This window comes from Symphalangus syndactylus, chromosome 3, assembly GCF_028878055.3.
Source record: "Symphalangus syndactylus isolate Jambi chromosome 3, NHGRI_mSymSyn1-v2.1_pri, whole genome shotgun sequence".
Lineage (NCBI taxonomy): Eukaryota > Metazoa > Chordata > Mammalia > Primates > Hylobatidae > Symphalangus > Symphalangus syndactylus.
This window is the reverse complement of record NC_072425.2, coordinates 109,308,514-109,328,972: the sequence shown is the minus strand read 5'-3', so window position 1 is coordinate 109,328,972 and position 20,459 is coordinate 109,308,514. Positions and strand designations below refer to the sequence as shown.

Below are 20,459 nucleotides of genomic sequence, written 5' to 3'. Positions count from 1 at the left end.
TCTATTATGTCTCAGAAAATAATAAAAATGATAAATGATATAAATAAAAATTATAAATGTGAGAAATGGCTAAGATATTTCCATATTTTATAGGTATAGAAATATACATGATATTCTATGGAGTATTATATGGACATTTAAAATCACATATAGGATAAATTATTAATAATCTGGGGAAAGGATTTTGTTATGTAAAAAAAGAAGAATAAAATGTATATAATATGTAATTATATACAATGAGATCACAACTCTGTCACAAATAGATATAAAACAAATGCATATTTTAAAAGAGAGATTATTAAACCTTTTTCTCTATCGTGTTAGTTTAGTAACAGTACATGTAATTCAGGCAATCCAGTTTACTACATCCAGATTAGTTTATGGACAATAATGTTTTATATAAAATATTATTTCATTAATAAATGCATATATACACAAACTGATTCTATGTGAAATAAATATGAGATGTTATTGTAAATGCAGTTTGTAAATCTAAAGAAAGGACTTGAAGGAAATATATCTAAATGTCATCAAAACTGAATGTTGGGATTGTGAGTAAGATTATATTTAATTCTTTATGCTTTTCCATATTTTTCTCTTTGTTTGTTTGTTTGTTTGTTTTTTGATACAGGGTCTTGCTCTGTTGCCCAGGCTGGAGTGCAGCAGCAAGATCATGGCTCACTGCCACCTCTACCCTCCAGGTTCAAGCGATCTTCCCTCAGCCTCCTGGGTAGCTGACACTACAGGCGCATGCCACCACACCTGGCTAATTTTTGCATTTTTTGTAGAGATGGGGTTTTGCCATATCTCCCAGGCTGGTCTCAAACTACTGAGCTCAAGCGATCCACCCACCTCAGCCTCCCAAAATGCTGGGATTACAGGCGTGAGCCACCGTGCCTAGCCCACTTTTCTGTATTTTCTAATTTTTCTGTAACTAACATGTATTATTATTTTACCAGTCAGGAAAAAAACATTTCTAAGAATACTGTAACAAATGCAGAAATTCTGAGTAGTATAAAATGACGCTAAATGAGACAGATAAAAAAAATTTAGGTCATTTCCATAACTTGTCTATATAAATTATATCTCACCAGCTGAACATTTGGCATCCTGTTAATAAATCATCAGCTAATTTTTATACGATGTATTAGTGTCCTGTGGCTTCTGTAACAAATCATCACAAACTTGGCAGCTTTAAACAACAGAAATATATTCCCTCACAGTTCTAAAGGCCAGAAGTCTGAAATCAGTATCTCTGGGCCAAAATCAAGGTGCTACACTCCCTTAGCATGCTCTAAGGGAGAATCCACTCCTTGTCTCTTCCAATTTCTGATGGCTCTGGGCATTCCTTGGTTTCGGTCTGCATCACTGTCACTCTACTCTCTGTCTCCCTGCTCACATTGTCTTCTCCTCTTCTGCTGAAATCTCCCTCTGCCTCCCTCTTCTAAGGATTCCTGTGAATGCATTTAGGCCCCACCCAGATAATCCAGGAAAATCTCCCCATCTCAAGATCTCCAGAATCCTTCTTTGCCATCGTAAGGTAACATTCGTACGTTCTGGGGACTAGGATGTGAATATCTTTTGGAAACTACTATCAATCAAATGTTTTTGTCCCTCAAAATTCGTATCAACAGATGAATGAACAAACAAAATGTAGTATATATATACAACAGTATTATTCAGTCTTGAATAGAAAATTTCAACACAGGCCGGGCTTGGTGGCTCACGCCTGTAATCCCAGCACTTTGGGAGGCCGAGGCAGGCGGATCTCGAGGTCAGGAGATCCAGACCATTCTGGCTAACACAGTGAAACCCCGTCTCTACTAAAAATACAAAAGAATTAGCCAGTTGTGGTAGCAGGCGCCTGTAGTCCCCTACTCCGGAGGCTGAGGCAGGAGAATGGCGTGAACCCGGGAGGTGGAGCTTGTAGTGAGCTGAGATCGCACCACTCTACTCCAGCCTGGGCGACAGAACAAGACTCCGTCTCAAAAAAAAAAAAAAAAAAAAAAAAAAGAAAGAAAAGAAAATTCCAACATAGGCTACAACATAGATGACTCTTACAGACATTATACTAACTGAAATAAGCTGGTAACAAAAGGACAAATAGTGTATAATTCCACTTCTATGAGGCACCTACAGTACTCAAATTTATAGATACAGAAATTGAGTGGTGGTTGCCAAAGGCTGGGGGAAGGGTTGAAACGGGGATTTAGTGTTTGATGGGCACAGAGTTTCGGTTTAGGAAGATGAAAAAGTTCTGGGAATGGATAGTGGTGATGGTTACAGATGCAACAAGAGGCATCCTTGATTCTGAACTCACACAAAAACTAGAGTCTGGAGAAAACAAGGAACAAAAAAATTTTCTCTCCCTTGATCATCAGCAAATACACATTTTCATTACAGAGAATTAAAGCAAAATATTATACTGTCCTTAATCCAGTGTGTAGGTGCCTCACTGGTGCCCAGAGGAACTGCTGAATTAGAGCCAGTGAGTCTTTATCTTTAGATAATACAGCAGTCAATTTAAAATACATATATTGAGACACCTACAATGTTACTGAGCACATACTCAGAGCTAAGCTGGGTACTCTGAGGAGTAGAACAAGAAGTCATTTTTTAATAAAGGGAAACAGATTCTATGCTCTCTGGAGACTTACAGTTCTATTAAGGAGTTGAGATTTTCAAATGAATGACAAATGATAAATTTACAAAGGTAAACTCAGGGTTGGATTTGCCCAAGTCCCTTCCAATATCCATCACCTTCAAAATCAGGATGCAGTTTTTGTGACTATTTAATAGCAATCCAATAGGTTGAAATCTATTGATAAGTTCAAATGCCTTTCCCGATCAATCTTTAATAATTTTCATTCCCCTCTTGGCTTCTCTCATTAGGGAGAAAGTCCAGCTTGCACCCAGCTTTTGGTTCTTTATTTCGGAAATCTTCCCCCACCCACCCATATCCAACCTGACCTCACCATCTTGGCCCCCCTCACCACACAGGTCTTTTGAGAAATGAAAAATAGTCCCTCTTCACACACAAAACAAGCTGGGGCAGGTCTGGTGTCAAGAAATCAGATTTTCTAAAATAATTTGAGCTCTTCAAGAAAACAAAATACAAAAGGACCATAAATGTGTTTTAACTATTAAAAGAGGTAGGCGGATGTTCATTCTCTTTATGTGAATGAAAAATTTCCCTTCCTGACACTGAGTCATGTTCACTTTTCCCAAGAGGGAATAAAATGTTCCCTGTAAAAGCACAATCTTTTCTTTCCCATTGCTCTGGACGCATGCCAACATAACAGAAACAGCCAAATAAAGGGCTGTGATAAGCTCCTCAGGTACCAGGGGAATGTTATCAGAGGAAATCATCTTCCTCCCTGTGACAAGACGCATGGATCCTCAGCATACTCACACAAAAAATGGGGCCCCCAAGGAGTAGAAATTCATCAAATACTCGGTGGGGAATTGTGCACAAAACAGCAATGGAAAACAGTGGGAACACAATTTTATTAACTCCAAAAAGTTGTACCAATTGGGTTCTTAGGAACAGTACCCAGATTGATGTCCTGGAGACAAAGGACTTTTAGTGACAAATACGATAAAATGTGTGAGAAAGACTGTTGCTTTGCTTAAGAGTCCAGTATTAAATTTGGGGTCTATAAAATACAGTGTTTATATTATCTGCTGGGCCACAGCAGGGAATCGCATATAACAAGGATACAAACTTAATACATACTACAACTTAGACATGCAAAATTTTATAAATACAACCCCTTTTATTTTGTTTATAACTAAATGGGTCTTTGCCACATGCTGAATGGCAGAAAAGAAAAATAAATACATATCCAATCTGGTTGATATGGTACGAGTTTCTCCAGGAAGGAACGCTCAGTCTCAGATTTTTCAATCTTTCAGTTCTTTGCTTTCACTCAAGACGGTCAAGGATAGGGAAAAGGGCCTTTGCTGGAGTTGCCAGCTAGAGGCATTCTCAGGTAGCTAGGTGTAGCATATTTTGGTGCCTCTGGTCTCTGGGGCAATGTCTTTTGTCCTCCAACTGGTATGTATGGATACTGTGATTCCAGGTCTGTTTTTTGACTTAAGAACTGCTCCCAGATTTCCAAATGCAAGTTTTCACAGTATGACCTAGAAATGATTAGATAGATATACATTCTGTCTTGGGTTTCCTAAGCCAGTCTCCTATAAAACAAAAATTTCATCCCAGGAACTCTTCCATCTAAGGGAACATACATGTTTTGAAAATAATTCATCCATTTCTTTGTTCCCATAAATACCTTTTGCCCAGGATTTATTCAAGAAAAAAAAAGATTGCTACTTAATGTTTCTATTCCAATGGAGTGAGTGATTTATTCATTGGAGGTCTAAGTGATGATCATAGAAAGAAGCCTGGAGTACTAGAACTGGAAGGAACTAATCTCTATTTTATAGGACTGAAGAAACCAAGGCCAGATTAACTTAAATGACTTAACTCAAGGCCACCTAGTTAGTTATTGGCAGAGCTAGAATTTGAATCTGAGACCCCTGACTCTTAATTACACTACAAAAGTTTAAAAGGTAATTTTTAATTTATCTAAATTGTTACTGATTTGCCACAAACTAAATTGAAGTCTTTATTTTACTTAGGAGTAATTAAAATGTTAATGTGCATATTGTTATTCCCCTCTTTAGGTAGCTAAATTGGGATATGACTGGCCTTCATTAATATTAATTAACTAAAAAGTCTTTAGCGTTCATACAAATACCTGTTTTAAAATCCAAACAGTTCTGAATCAATGTGAGAGACAGACACTGGTATTTTCTCCTAGGTCTTGGTATTATGTCTTTGGAATGCTTTATTCCAAGCAAGAGTTTTCAATGATACTAAATAAACTATTTTTACTCATAAATTAGAGGAAAGAGAAAAAAATGCCCAAAGAAAGTATTTGGACCAATTGGTAATTGACAAATTCCAAAGAACATTTACACTTTATTTTATGCTTTCATATCGGTCCAAGAACAGAACTACCTGTCTTCAACATTAAAATCCTCTTGAGAAACTCTCCAGCAGAGCTTGTCTCCAAGCCATGCCATACAATTGGCTCTATGTATAGTACATTTTTACCACTCACAATAGAAGGTATTGTTCTTTATAGCTACTGAAATTAATTATTTGAGCACCCCAGGATGTACAACATGAAAGAACAGCTTTATAGATATTCAGGGTACTATATAATATGCCATGGTGAATTATTGACTCTAATGAGAACATCTTTAAAAGGCTGAACTCTCAAGGGTGCTGGCTGAAGGATTGGGAGGAGGGGCTCATACATCAAATCAATAATTAAGAAGACAGAAGGAAGAGAGACAGATTGGGCAAGAGATTTCTGAAAATTGAATACTTGTCATCTGTGTAGCTCCCTTGCTGATGATTCATTAAATGAAGATTAACTTCAATAACTTATTGACCAACATGCCAATAATTCCTGACCTCTATTGCTTGCAATGCATGAAATAGGCAGGTCTAGATATATTGCCAAAGGAGTTGACTAAGTGTGAGATGATTTAGAGAAATTCATGAGCATATTTACATAGTGTGTTAGTTATGTGGGTTTCTCATTTATATTTACCAGTTGTAACTGAATGTGAACATTTACCACGTTGAATATTGTGTTACAATGATAGGAGATATAAAAGAAGCAAATAGCATTCTTAAAGGGGTTTATAGTTTATCTAGAGATGCTAAATATGCAAATATGTTGTTACACAATATAATTTACTCATGTTTCCAAAAAGACCACTGTGATTATTTACAACATGGAGTTATGTCTTTTACTTCATCTCTGGCTCTGACTCATGATCACATCTTACCTAAGTAAACTTTCTTAAAAAAACAGATTGTTTCAGCTCTTGCCATACATTCTGGCAAAGATCAAAGAGATAGTATAAGTTTCATGAAACATGACTAAAATAAAGAAAAGTGTAATTATGGACTGCAATGAAATTGTCAGAAGTACTCCTGGTCTCCTGGAATCACTTACGTATATTATATTAAAGGCTCTTCTGACTGCATGAGCCAAATGTGGTAGAACGTTTCAGGACACCTCCCAAAGAGATCCATTCATTTAAGGTCCTGGAACATAGGAACTTATAATATTCAGCTCCTAATACTATGAGAGAAATAAACCTATATATGTTTTGCACTACTCAGAACACTTTTAAGGATAACTAGCATTTTCAAATCGTAGGGAAATAAGAAGATGTTATGAAGTCGTTCATTCTTCAGTTTTTACAGCAGTGCTGTGAGGGTTGGGGATGGGTCTCCAAATGTTCAGGACTTGCTGGTTTCCCTCCCACTGCAACCTCCCTTTCATCTGCCCATGAAGGAGCTTGGTTCAGCTCTATCCAGCCTACCCACAGCTCTCACTAAGGACAGGAAGCATATAAAGAATCCACTCCCATTAACACTTCCTCAGAAGAGATTAGCATCAGTATCAAGGTCTGTGTTGCTCCTAGGCCTGTGTTGCTTCTATCCATTGCCAAGCCTTCTAGAACCGGAGTTGTGCTTCCTTTGACCCACTTTCTAGTACCTTCTAGCCCAATCACTGAATCCCTGTTGCCCAGACTCTTGGTCTCTCACTGCTAATGCCCACCTAGACAACCCATTCACTTATTGTGAGCTTAAGTTGCTATTGCAGATGAAGCCCAAATACACATTCACATACACACACAGATGCGTACATACACACACACACACACACACACACACCCCACGGTTTTCTCATTCTGGGATTTTATGAGAGAACAATGGTAACTGTGGCAACCCTTGTTATTTCCCTGTGAAGTTTTCTGAGAGATCGATGTTTTGTATTGTTTTTTCATCTAAGAAAACACTGGCCTCAAAAGGCAAAAGTCACCAGCAAGAGAAATGTTCCTAGAAGGCCCTAACATACTATCTTTTTTATGACAGTTAGCAAAATATCTTCTGTCACTTCTGGGGCTCTTATTCCCCTTCTGTGCAGCATTCATAGTGTTCAAGTATATTAAGCATACGCATCATTTGTATGTGGCCCAGCCTCTGTTCTAATCCTATGTATTAGTACAGCTAACTGCAGCTCACTCGGTGCTGCTGTTTGCACAGCTGGACATGTCGGATAGAATGAGTTCATCCCTTCAAAGATGAGCTTAAAGCCGCCATCTAGTAGTGTCTTTCTTTTTAACACCTACCACCAGTCCTCATTGTTCTCACAAGCACAGTGAGTTTTAATGAAGTCATGTCTTTTAGTGTAACGCTGCAGGTGCACAAATGCTGATAAACCTCCTTAACTCACTGTCAGATCAGCATGTTTATCTGCAAGCTGCAGAATGTATTTAATTATGAGATATGAAAAGGTCCTTCAGATTTGTTCTCTAGGCCCAAAAGCTAATGACTCACTGGTGAAGCGCTGTATCTCCCCAAAGGTTATAAGGACTAGTTGCTGATGGTCTGAAGAAATTCATGGTAGCATCTGGACTGCAAAGTATAGAAATTTCTTTTAAAAACATAAAAAAAGAAATAGTTTCTAAAGGCCCAGGAAATTTTACCAAATACGGAGTAAACACAAATGTGTGTGTGCACACTTGTGTGTTTGTGTGTGTGTGTGAGACACAGAGAGAGGGAGAGAGAAATGCCAATATGGTAACACGTAGCCAGCTTTCAGAACATTGCTATAAGGAATTCACTCTTAAAATCTTAATATGCAAATACCCTGGGGATGTTATTAGCATCTTAGTGTAAATTAAATTTAATCACATTGCTTTCTTCACAAGACTAAATGTCTCAGGGAATCAGAGTTTGACCCGGAAATTAGAAGAGAAATGCATGAGGAGAAAATGGGTGCTCAAAGAGGGAAGAGCAGGATTTTCAAGTGCAGAATCCACCCCAGTAAGACAGGGCTGAGAAGGAAGGTCCTTTTAAAGAGAGAACACCAAGCACTCAGAGAGCTCCAGGCTCCTAAGGAGGAGGAAAGAGGAAAATTAAAGATGTGGGAGAAAGGCTTAAGCCGTAGGTATCAACCCACAGGGCAAGAACAGGGAGAACTCACGGGAGAGGAGACCCAGTTCTCAAGATAAGCAGGTTTGGTGGAAAGTGCCTTTAATTGATTGACAAATCACTTAACCTCTAAGTATGTTGTCATCTGATGCTGGTGCCTACCTGACTATCTCACCTCATAGCTATTAGTGCAATGTAAGATCTTGTCTTACGAGCAACTTACTGGAAAGTGTATTAAAACATAAAGCAAAAACAAAAACAAATATATATAAACCCCCACCGTAATGTGAATTACCATAATGATAACTTCTATTAAGCAGTTAGTAGTTATTGAACACTGACCACTTGCATTGTATACAGTAAACACAGTTAAATCCCTTCACTTAAGTTTCTCTGAGTTCAGTGGAGAAGACAGGTGAGTAAATAAATAACCAAAACACAGGATGCCAAATACATACTTAGCATAAAGTACCACAGGGGTAAGGAAGAGAGACCTCCTCTGTCGGGGGAAATGAAGAAAGGCTTCTCCGAGGTGGAGATGGTTGAGCTGAGTCCTGCTTGCTGAGTTTGCCAGAGAAGGCAATGGCAAGTCAGGGAGAGTAGCAGAGGCAGAGGCAGAGGCAGCCAGCACGTGCTGCCAGTCTATGCTGCTCAGCACTACTTGGCCCAAAGAATAAAAAGCACGGGAATGCCAAATCTCATCCCTAACTCCCCTGGCCTGATTCCATGCTCACCAAGCCACCTTCTGATGATAATTTGGCTTCTCAGTTACATTTGCCTGCAGGGAAAGCACATGCTGGACAAGAAACTGGAGTACTCAGTCCACTCAATGATTACATTTCTCATTGTAAATTAATAAATCAGCATTCTGGCTGATGCCATTTTTAAAGTTCAGACATGAAACTATCACTTATAAGGCAGATGCAAAGGAAATTAGGTGAAAATTCACCAGGAAATCAGCCTTCAGGCTGCCAAGGAGTACAATGACAGAACAGCTGTGCAAACACCACAGGTAACGTCCGGAAATGGGCTCCTGACAAAGCCATATTACACAGCATGGCTCTCCCCACATGAAGTGCTCCCTCTCACATTTTTCTCCATTGTTAAATTCCCCTCAAATAGCCCAGCAAAAAGTCAGCATCAAATGTCAGTCATCCCAGACTCCTGGAAACCCAGGTCTAGAGAGAAGGAAATATCTATTTTACTGAATTCTTTACCCTTCCTGTTATGGACTGAATTGTGTCCCCCCAAATTTGTGTGTGGAAGCCCTAATCTCCACTACCTCAGAATGTGACTGTATTTGGAGACAGTGTCTTTAAAAATGTAATTAATATATCAAAGAGAGATCTGCACTCCCATGTTTATTGCAGCACTATTCACAATAGCCAAGGCTTGGAAGCAACCTAAGTGTCCATCAACAGATGAATATAAAGAAAATGTGGTACAAAGGAATACTATTCATCCATAAAAACATGAGATCCTGTCATTAGCAACAACGTGGATGGAACTGGAGATCATTGTGTTAAGTGAAATAAGCCAGGCACAGAAAGACAAACTTCACATGTTCTCATTTATGGGAGCAAAAATCAAAACAATTGAACTCATGGGGATAGAGAGTAGAAGGATGGTTACCACAGGCTGGGAAGGGTAGTTGGGGAGGAAAGTGGAGACGGTTAATGGGTACAAAAAAATGGTTAATAGTTAAAATAAATGAGGTCTAGTATTTGATAGCACAACAGAGTGACTACAGTCAACAATTTATGGTACATTTAAAAATAACTAAAAGAGTATAATTGTGTCATTTGCAACACAAAGAAAGGATGGATGCTTGAGGTGATGGATACCCCATTTTCCCTGATGTGATTATTATACATTGCATGAGATATCAAAATATCTCACATACCCCCAAAATATGTACACCTACTATGTACCCACAACAATTAAAATTAAAAAAAATTAAAGCCCATAAGGTAAACATAGTACTCAATAAATATTTGTTGAATAGTAAGTATTGAACCTAAAAAAACAACAAAAACAAAGAGAACAACATAATTAAGGTTACAAGAGGTCATTAGTGTGGGCCCTAGTTGAATATAACTGGTGTCCCTGTGAGAACAGGTGATTAGGACACAGACACACACAGAGGAAAGAAATGTGAGGGCACACTGAAAAGATGGCCATCTACCAGCCAAAGAGAGAGGCCTCAGGCGAAATCAACCCTGCCAACACCTTGATCTCAGACTCCTAGCCTCCAGGTCTGTGAGGAAATAAATTGCTGTTGTCTAAGCGCCCCCAGTCTGTGGTGCTTTGTTATGGTAGCCCTAGCAAATAAATACACTTCCATTGAGATTCTTTCCTACAACCATTCCAAACAGAAGATGTCTACCTGGGACCTTTAACAACATGGAAAACTGTCTACCACTGTCATCAAGAATGCATTTTAGTCCATCATGCTTATCTCCACTCCAGTTTCTCAGGTAGGTGGCTTTGGAGCCCTATATGTTATAAACGTTGTCTACTCTTGCCAAAGTAACCACAGCCATGGTGTCTGAGGCATGAGTGCTTGAAAGTATAATGCTTTTACAACCTGCACAAAGTCTTTGACACAGACAAGATGAGGGACTCATATAATGAAAGCACAAAAATTTATGATTATCCTAATTTTGTCTTGATATTTTACAAAATTTCTGTAAAAATCAATACCCTGTTGGATAGGTGAGCCAAGGAGGGTCAGACCACTGTCCAGCTAATTCCTGAAGATATAAACCATGGAACAATAACAATTCATTTGAAAAACTCCTAAACCTCTCTTATTTAACAACTATTTCTGAATGGGTGGAGTCTCTCAGTTACAGACTTACAGTTTCAAGATTTGCTTGCACACATGGGTGAGTTTTTCTTGCAAGCTGTCTCAATGAAAACCGGTTTGAGAAACTGGAAGCCTTTCAGTTTGCAATCGGAACTGGAGTCAAATAAGTTTTTTTTCTTTATTATACTTTAAGGTTTAGGGTACATGTGCACAATGTGCAGGTTTGTTACATATGTATCCATGTGCCATGTTGGTGTGCTGCACCCATTAACTCGTCATTTAGCATTAGGTATATCTCCTCATGCTGTCCCTCCCCCCTCCCCCCAACCCACAACAGTCTCTGGAGTGTGATGTTCCCCTTCCTGTGTCCATGTGTTCTCATTGTTCAATTCCTACCTATGAGTGAGAACATGCGGTGTCTGGCTTTTTGTCCTTGTGATAGTTTGCTGAGAATGATGGTTTCCAGTTTCATCCATGTCCCTACAAAGGACATGAACTCATCATTTTTTATGGCTGCATAGTATTCCATGGTGTATATGTGCCACATTTTCTTAATCTAGTCTATCGTTGTGGGACATTTGGGTTGGTTCCAAGTCTTTGCTATTGTGAATAGTGCCGCAATAAACATACGTGTGCATGTGTCTTTATAGCAGCATGATTTATAGTCCTTTGGGTATATACCCAGTAATGGGATGGCTGGGTCAAATGGTATTTCTAGTTCTAGATCCCTGAGGAATCACCACACTGACTTCCACAATGGTTGAACTAGATTAGAGTGTAAAAGTGTTCCTATTTCTCCACACACTCTCCAGCACCTGTTGTTTCCTGACTTTTTAATGATTGCCATTCTAACTGGTGTGAGATGGTATCTCACTGTGGTTTTGATTTGCATTTCTCTGATGGCCAGTGATGATGAGCATTTTTTCATGTGTTTTTTGGCTGCATAAATGTCTTCTTTTGAGAAGTGTCTGTTCATGTCCTTTGCCCACTTTTTGATGGGTACAACTATCTGATCTTTGACAAACCTGACAAAAACAAGCAACGGGGAAAGGATTCCCTATTTAATAAATGGTGCTGGGAAAACTGGCTAGCCATATGTAGAAGCTGAAACTGGATCCCTTCCTTACACCTTATACAAAAATTAATTCAAGATGGATTAAAGACTTACATGTTAGACCTGAAACCATAAAAACCCTAGAAGAAAACCTAGGCAATACCATTCAGGACATAGGCATGGGCAAGGACTTCATGTCTAAAACATCAAAAGCAATGGCAACAAAAGCCAAAATTGACAAATGGGATCTAATTAAACTAAAGGGCTTCTGCACAGCAAAAGAAACTACCATCAGAGTGAACAGGCAACCTACAAAATGGGAGAAAAATTTCGCAACCTACTCATCTGACAAAGGGCTAATATCCAGAATCTACAATGAACTCAAACAAATTTACAAGAAAAAAACAAATAAGTTTTACCACTGCTTCACTTGTTTTGTTTTGACCATTTCTTATTTTGTGAGAAGCAACACTAACTGAAATATACCACATTTGAGGAGTAAAATGTTCCTTTTTTTTTTTTTTTTTTTTTTTTTTTTCTGAGAAGGAGTCTCGCTCTTTCGCCCAGGCAGGAGTGCAGTGGCGCTATCTCGGCTCACTGCAAGCTCCACCTCCTGGGTTCACGCCATTCTCCTGCCTCAGCCTCCCGAGTAGCTGGGACTACAGGCGCCCGCCACCATGCTCAGCTAATTTTTTGTATTTTTAGTAGAGACGGGGTTTCACCGTGTTAGCCAGGATGGTCTCGATCCGTAATGTTCTTAATTCCCAACACTCAACATCTGTTGCAATTCAGTCTCCCATTAAAAATGTTCCTGTTCCATCAACAGTTACAAGTCATGTGGATAATATGGACACTTGAAATGACATGATGGAAATGGCGCTTTACCTATATGGTCTTCCGCAGAAAAACACGTAACTCCAGTCTAATAATGAGAAAAGTGTGAGACAAATCCTGTGTCACCACGTGAGGGAAATTTGACTAAAGCCTGACCAATACTTCTGCAAGTTGTGAAGGTCATCAAAAACAAGCAGGGTTTGGAAAACTGTCACAGACCAGAGGATACTAAGGAGATAATGGAATATGAATCAAATCCTGGAATGGAAAAAGAACATCAGATAAAAATGAAGGAAATCTGAATAACATATGAACTTTAGTTCATAATAATTTGTCAATACTGATTTACTAATTGTAACAAATATACATGGTCTATTAATTGTAACAAATAATCATTATGATGTTACCAATAAGGGAAACTGGATGTGGGATGTATGGGAAGTCCATGTACTATCTTCACTATTTTTCTGTAAATCTAAAACTGTTCTAAAATAAAAGTTTTATTTTTAAAGCATACCCTGTTTAACTCTCCCCAATGGCCATGGTTGTCTGTAAGTGGCTCTAATACGTAGCCAGACAGTCTTCTCCAAGATTCTAATATGTGGCTCCCCTCCTCTTCTGATCCCTCTCCCAGTGCAACTTCTGCACATATTTCATGTAAGTACTTTATTTTTCAGTAATAAGAGCTTCTTTTAACTCTCAACAGTCATTTGAAGGTTGCTGCTCCCTCTTCTCTTTAAAACATCCTTTAGTGGCGGCTTCATATCATCATCTCATCCACTGCACAGCACATGACTCTTGTCTTGATGTTTTCTCCATTGGGATGTCTACAACTTCAATTCCTGGGGCATCTTTCTCACAGTATAAGCCCCAAGTTTTCATTAAATAAAGCCCTTTGGGGCCAAAACTCAGCTGCTAGAAGCAGTAGAGAGACACCAAGAGGCCCCACACTAAATCAGTATGAGGGAAATCAATACCAGGAAGAGCTGGGTATAAATGTTTTCAGCCCTTAGCATTCAAGTCCCGCAATGCTAAAAGCATCCAGATGCATGCCACCTGGGATCCAAAGTCCCTAAAGAGAGTATTCTTTCCCTGTTGAATCACTTGGGGTTCAGGTTATTTTTTGTTGCTTTTATGTGGTTGGTTTTTAATCAAAAAGCAGTGTGTGTTTGCAGAAAAAGCCTCTTGGCCTCAATACTCAACTCACAGTCCAGTTGACTTGCTGTATTCAGAGTCGAACAGACCTTGATCTTCATTTATTATTCAATAAGAAGAATACAATTAGCCTGGAGTTGGTTTTTAGACCCAAACACAAAGAAAGGCCCACATATCCGAGGAGGAATAATTCTACTTCCCCTATAACTGATGTGATGATGGAGCAAATAGCAGGCAGCAAATCGATATTCCACCATCCTCCTCAATGCCAGGATTAGAGGGAGTCTTTGCCCCTGCTCGGAAAGCAGGGGAAGACAGACCTGCCTTGCAAATATTTACTGAAGGGAGTCCTTTTTACTTTGCAAATAATTGATTTACAAAGTGTATGAGTGCTAAGAGAAAGAAAGCTTATGAAATTCCAATGATTTATGCTTAGCACAGAAGCAAAGCTAATGCTGGGAAGAACTGAGTTTCCAGTCCTGGAAAGAAGAAAGCTAAAGCCTCCAGCAAGCCAGGTAGAATCTACGGAAGCCCCCTAAGAAAAGAAAAAAAGTAAAATAAGCTAGGCAGAGAAAGACAAAATCGCTTTTCTCACTCATATGTGGGAGCTTAAAAAGTACATCTCATGGAGGTTGAGAGTAGAATGATCCATTCCAGAGGCTGGGAAGAGAAGGGGGAGGAATGATGAAGAGAAGTTGATTAATGTTTACAAAATAGTTTGACAGAAGGGGTATGTTCTTGTATTTGACAGTATAGTAGGAAAATTACGGTTAACAATAATTTATTGTATATTTCAAAATAGCTGGAAGAGAAAAATTTGTAATGTTCTCAACACAAAGAAAAGATCAATGTTTGAGGTGATAGGTATCTCAATTACCCTGATTTGATCGTGGCACATTGTATACATGCATCAAAATATTATATATATATATTCCAAAATATCTACAACCACGATATATCTATTGAAAATATGAAAAAAGGAAAGAAAAATGATCCCATAAGAGAATTGTTCTGATTCACATTTATATGTGTGTGTATGTGTATATACGTGTATATATATATATATACACATATATACACAAACACATATATATTCCAGTGACCTTTATGGAAATAAGATGTTTCAATTTATATCAAATAATCATTATTACCAATAAAATTCATAGATACATAAGTGCATCATATGATTAGATCAGTGCACAATAATTTTATGTCCGGAATAACAGCTTCCATTTGTTGTGCCAGCAGTATGATAAGGACTTTCACTCATGAGCTCAGTCAAACCTCACAAGAACCCCATGAAGTAGATATCACCATTATTATCTCCATTTTATGGCTGAAGATACTGTTCCCAGTGGGATCAGAAAAAAGTAAATAATTTCCTTAAGGTCTCACCACTGAACTGGTTAGAAAGAGAACTAGGATTTCTTTGTGTTGGGTGTCTTGGAGCCCAAAGCCACTGTGCTAAGGGTTCTCTGTCTCTCTAACCCATACCTGAATTTCCTTTAATATGTAAGCCCTCCCACCATCTCCAAGCAACTATTAGGAACACTTCAACTCAAGTGTCCCATGCAGCAGGTGCTGCAACAAATTTTTTTCCCACTGGAAGAAAACTGGCAAGAGTAGGGAATACCTATGGGGCCCACAAATTGATGCTACTGTCACCTCCAAATATTGTTGGGAATTCTGCAGAAATAATTTGTGATTTTATAAAAGCAAAAACAAACAACAAACTCTCAAACTTTGGCATGCTTCAGAATCATCAGGAGGGTTTGTCAAAGCCACAGGTTATTAGACTCCATCCCCTAGAGATTCTGTTTCCATACTTTGAGATAGAGACCCCAAATCTGCATTTCTAATAAGTTTTCCAGGGATGCTTATGCTGCTAGTCCAGGCCCAGGGTTGGAGGATCGCTGCATTGGACTATCAGATTAGCATAAACATTATTTAGTTTTTCATATAGACTGAGCAAAAGCAAGAGTGAATAAATTCTGAAAACACAAAGATAGCAGGCAATGTCCAGAGTCAGTGCCCGCTTCATGAGCATGACCACTGCAGTTACACAGGGCCCTGCGCTCAGAAGAGCCCTGCCCTGAGGGTTTAATACTCTGATTTCATCTTTGAATTTGTGTTTTGTAAGTGAAATTCAACAGGACAATGGAGCATGGTTTGTGGGCTTGAAGCCTTGGTGTAGCCCTGCCTCCTGCTACCTCTCCACCCTACAAGGATGGTTCTCAGTCCTCACTGTTCCTTGTCTCCCGGTGCCCCCAGACAACCTGGCTTTACTCTCCGCCACTTCCACCGCATTCCACTCACCCCCAAAGGGGCCTGGGCACTGATGCAGGAAGGGTCAGGGTTGGGTGCAAGTCCCAATGGCTTCTCTGGGTGGGGTAAGGTATCTATGATCATCCCTAGTCTGGGCTGACAGTGCCACAGTCCATTCTGCTGGCAACTCAAACTTAGGACTATGCCATTCAGAGACAGATATTGGTGGGAAAGACCTGTCCTTCTAAATTTTAAAATATTCAAGTGGTTGAGTTATAGACCCCTAAAGGAGAAACAATTTGAGTTGAATAACACCTCTAAAATGAAAAGATTCTCCAGACTTTTGCAAATAAGCTTTGAATGAGGTATTTCAGGGACTTTTTCAGCTATTCAAGTGATCACAAAGAAAAGAGACATTTGAAAGTCTTGAATGAAACTTTTAATGGGAACTTTATACTCTCTCCATCTTCTCTCCCACCATAGCCAATTCATCTACAAGTGTGTCTAATTGGTTATGTGCATCTTCATGGTTAGAAGACTACTCTAGACTCGTGTTTCTTAAACAATTAAAGTGCATATAAACCACTTGGAAATGTAGATTCTGATTCAGTGGGCCTGGAGTAGAACCCAGGAATCTGCATTTCTAATGAGCTTCCAGGTGACTGTGATGATGCTGGTCTATTCTAGATCCTTGTCCCCCAAATATGGTCTATGGGCCAGTAGCATCAGCAATCCCTAGAAGTTTGTTAGAAATTTAGAATTTCTGGCCCCAACCCAGACCTACAAAAAAGAATCTACATTTTAATAAGATATCTGGGAGATTCAAAAGCACACTGAAGTGTGAGAGGCATTACCCTAAGCCTTCTGAATCATCTTTCTCCTCCCATTTCTTCTGCTTTCCAAAGCCACAAGATGGAGATCTGTCACTGAGACTACTGGTGACTGTCCCAAATTTATAATCTGGTAGGTTTTAGGAAAGACACATTCAATGTTGTTTTATTCCTTATCCTGACTCTCCCACCATGTCCCAGGATAGTAGAACTTCTGGCAATGACCTAAGACTCATCTGTAGCTTCAATTTTTATAAAATATTAGCAGGACCAACATTCTCATTATATAGAGGAGGCTCAATCTGGACAGGAGGTATCTATAGAGAATCATAGAGTGCACTTACCCATTGGACTGTGAATAGTTGCAAGTTATTCATAGGCTGAGAGAATCAGAAAATTCAACATAAGAGGTCTACAGTTTCTGCAATACAGTATTAAGTGGATATATTTATGCTACTTGCTCTGAGAAGTTGTATGGCAGAGTGGTTAGGAACACACAGAGGCTCCAGAGACAGACTGCCTGGATTCAAATTGTACTCATGCCCCCTATGAGCTGTGTGACCCTGGACCAACTAATGAAACTCCCTGTGCCTCTGTTTCCTCCTTTAAAACAGATGTGATAACAGTACCTACTTCATAAGGTATTATGAGTATTAAAGCCATAAGATCCTTGGAATCATGGCTTGCATAAAGTAGTAAGCTTTGCAAAGATGTCTTAATGCAAACTTGGAAAGACAGCTAAATCTTAAACTTTCATTTGCAGGGCTTCAACATTTCTATAACTTTGCTTAATTGAATCTGTTGCATTATAATTGGGGACACATTTTGCATTCCATAAGAGAGAAGAGATCCTATCTCAAGTATCTGGAACATCCCTGTAGTTATTATAGCAATTAACACATCTAACAAGACACTTGAAAGAGGATCTGCTGGCCCCAAGGACCCTTGAAAGGGAGACCCTTGGCCCAAAGACCCTGAAGGTGTGGCCCTGAGTCTATCTCTGTATTTCATTGTCACCCACCTGGCAGAGGAGGAAAATTCAAGGTACACCTCCAAATTCCCACATAAGCAGAAAGGCTCACCAGTTTAAAAACCAATTTATTTTACTTTAATATTCAGAGATTGTTATTTTCTGAACAAACATCTATCAAAAGCTGCCAAGGCACTGCAGAAAATGAACTTTAAAATTGGGTGTTTAGCAATTAAATCTCACTCTGTAAATTGGCTAGGATCCATCTAATAAATTAAAATATACAAACACTGCTTTTCCACTTAAATAAAAACCTAAGGGGAAACCCCATGTAACAGAGACCGTCAGATTTCAACACCCCTTCTCCACCCAAGGTATTGAAGATAGGATCAAATATATTGCAAGATGTCTGCCACACTCACAGGCTGTTCCGATGCCTGCCCGACACAGCCGCCAGTTTTTCCTGTGCTCCATCAATTATTTCTTTGTTTTGCCTGGATGGTGCTTGTAAACTCCTCAAGGTGTGCTCCTGGGCAGTTATGCGCATTTGAGATTTTTCCCTTCTGATCCCTACTTGGCTGTCTGTGGACCAAACCTGATTTGCAGGCAAGGGAAGACTGCTGAAAATTTCATGACATTTAGATTTTTATAAAGCATATGGTGGTGGCTCAGTAGGTTTGCTTACCTTAGATTAAAACCTATTAACGTTCCAGCATTTTCCTCTCCGTGAGATTCATTTCTGACTCGCTTGTGGTGACTTGCAGAGCCCTTCATTACAGCTCAAGGGCACAACTGATGCCGCACAAGCCATTAAAAATGAGTTTGCGAGAGTACAAAAAAGAAACCTTTGTAGACGAGGGCCAATTTGTTTCGAAGGCGATGCACTGTAAGAGCATTCACAAAGTGGCAAGCATTATCTCAGATTCAAGCTATGCCATTTTCTCTCCTATTTTTAAATACCAAATAGAGAACTGGGAGAGTCCTTTCTTTGTGACAGCAGCTTTGGTTCCTGCCCTTATTTTCTGCCATTATAGCTCCAGTTAAGCTGTGAGAACAGCCCTGTGGGGTTTTTTTTCCATTGGATAAAATCGATGTTTGTCTGGGGTCCTTATGAGAGTCATCTTATTCTCTATGCCTCAGTTTCTTTATATGCAAGGTATCTCCAATACCAAACTCACAGGTTGTTGGGAAGGGCGGGAGATCTAATGGATATAATTTTTATAAGTGAAAATGAGTACTCAATAAAGCACAAATAATTATTTTTGTTGTTATTAAAGCAGGCACATTTTACTATGTGCCATCTCAAGATTCTCTCATTGTTTTTCCTAAGTGATTGCAATTTAATTTGTTTTTAATTAGCCCTCATTATTTACATATTCACCCTAGTTGCAAGCTCCAAGACAAACACCTTTGGATCAGGGCTTCTCAACCTCAGCAATATTGACATCTTGAGCTGAACAATTCTTTCAGGGTGGGGACTGTCCTGTGCATTATAGGACTTTTCATGAAATCCTTGACCTCTACCTATTAGGTGTCAGCATCCCTCCCCACTCCCCACAGTTGTAACAACCAAAAGTGTCCAGCCTTTGCCAAATGTCCCCTGGGGGACAAAATAACCCAGTAGAGTACCACTGCTTCAGAGTTTATCTAGCTGGTGTTTTCTTTGGTTGCATTTACTGTACATGTAGAACAGCAAGAGCACTTGAACTGGTGAAAGCTATGGAAACCAGTGACACACCCTAAGAACATATTACAATTTGTATGACAGAGATATTAACCAGGCCTGAAAGCTAATAGCGGCCACTAAAATCAAGAATGAGACTGAGGCCATCGACAGGAATTTTTTGAGTAAGATTAGGAGAGAAAGGAAAGTAGCTCAGAATGAGTCTGTAGAACTGCACGGGTACATCCACCTAATAGTGAAGAATACTTCCAAACTCCAGAGGCCAAAAGAGAAGAGAGAAAAGTACCCAGGATAGAGCTGGCCAAAGGGAAGAGGTGACAGGGAAGGGAGATGGCTTTCATGTCAAGCAGAGGGCAGGTGAAGAGGAAAGAGCACAGGGAAATATACTGCAAACAAAACAGCAAGAAAAATGGAGAAAAGACGAGAGAAGGAAGGACAGAAAAGACGCAAAATTCACAGTGAACATAGAGGAAAGAAATGAGGGCAAAGCCTAAAGGTGTAAAGATAGGCCTGACTTCTGAGCTTATCTGGGTCAAGTGTCAGCCCACAGAAAGTTCCACACTGGCCTCCCAACCCCATAACTGCCTTCTTTCTACCACTGGTGTGGCCTCGATGAACTGGATCTGCCTTCTCACAGGCTGCTCTGCCCATCGAGTCGTGCAGTCAGGGGCCAACTGGTCAAGAGGGACAGCATCTATTGCTCTGCCCATGCCTCGACCCAGATTCTATCCTTTCCCCAGTCAAATCTAGTAAACTCAATGGCTCCTGGTTCCCAATGATAGCCATGTAGCAACACCATATTAGGCTCATTTGAAGCACAGAATGGATGTGC

The 20,459-nt window shown here is 39.5% G+C and overlaps 1 protein-coding gene across 7 annotated transcripts in view; it reads right to left on the bottom strand.

The window, feature by feature from the left end:
- MTERF1 (mitochondrial transcription termination factor 1) overlaps positions 1 to 20,459 on the bottom strand; it is a 494,830-nt gene that overhangs the window by 248,552 nt on the left and 225,819 nt on the right. Inside the window, exon 6 of one of the 7 annotated variants that reach the window (XR_010120077.1) lies at positions 11,748 to 18,827. The exons of the other annotated variants lie outside the window; for them this stretch is intronic. The gene's annotated coding sequence lies outside the window, so the exon portion shown is untranslated. Of the gene's footprint in view, positions 1 to 11,747; positions 18,828 to 20,459 lie in introns of those variants that run through there. 7 annotated transcript variants of the gene reach the window in all.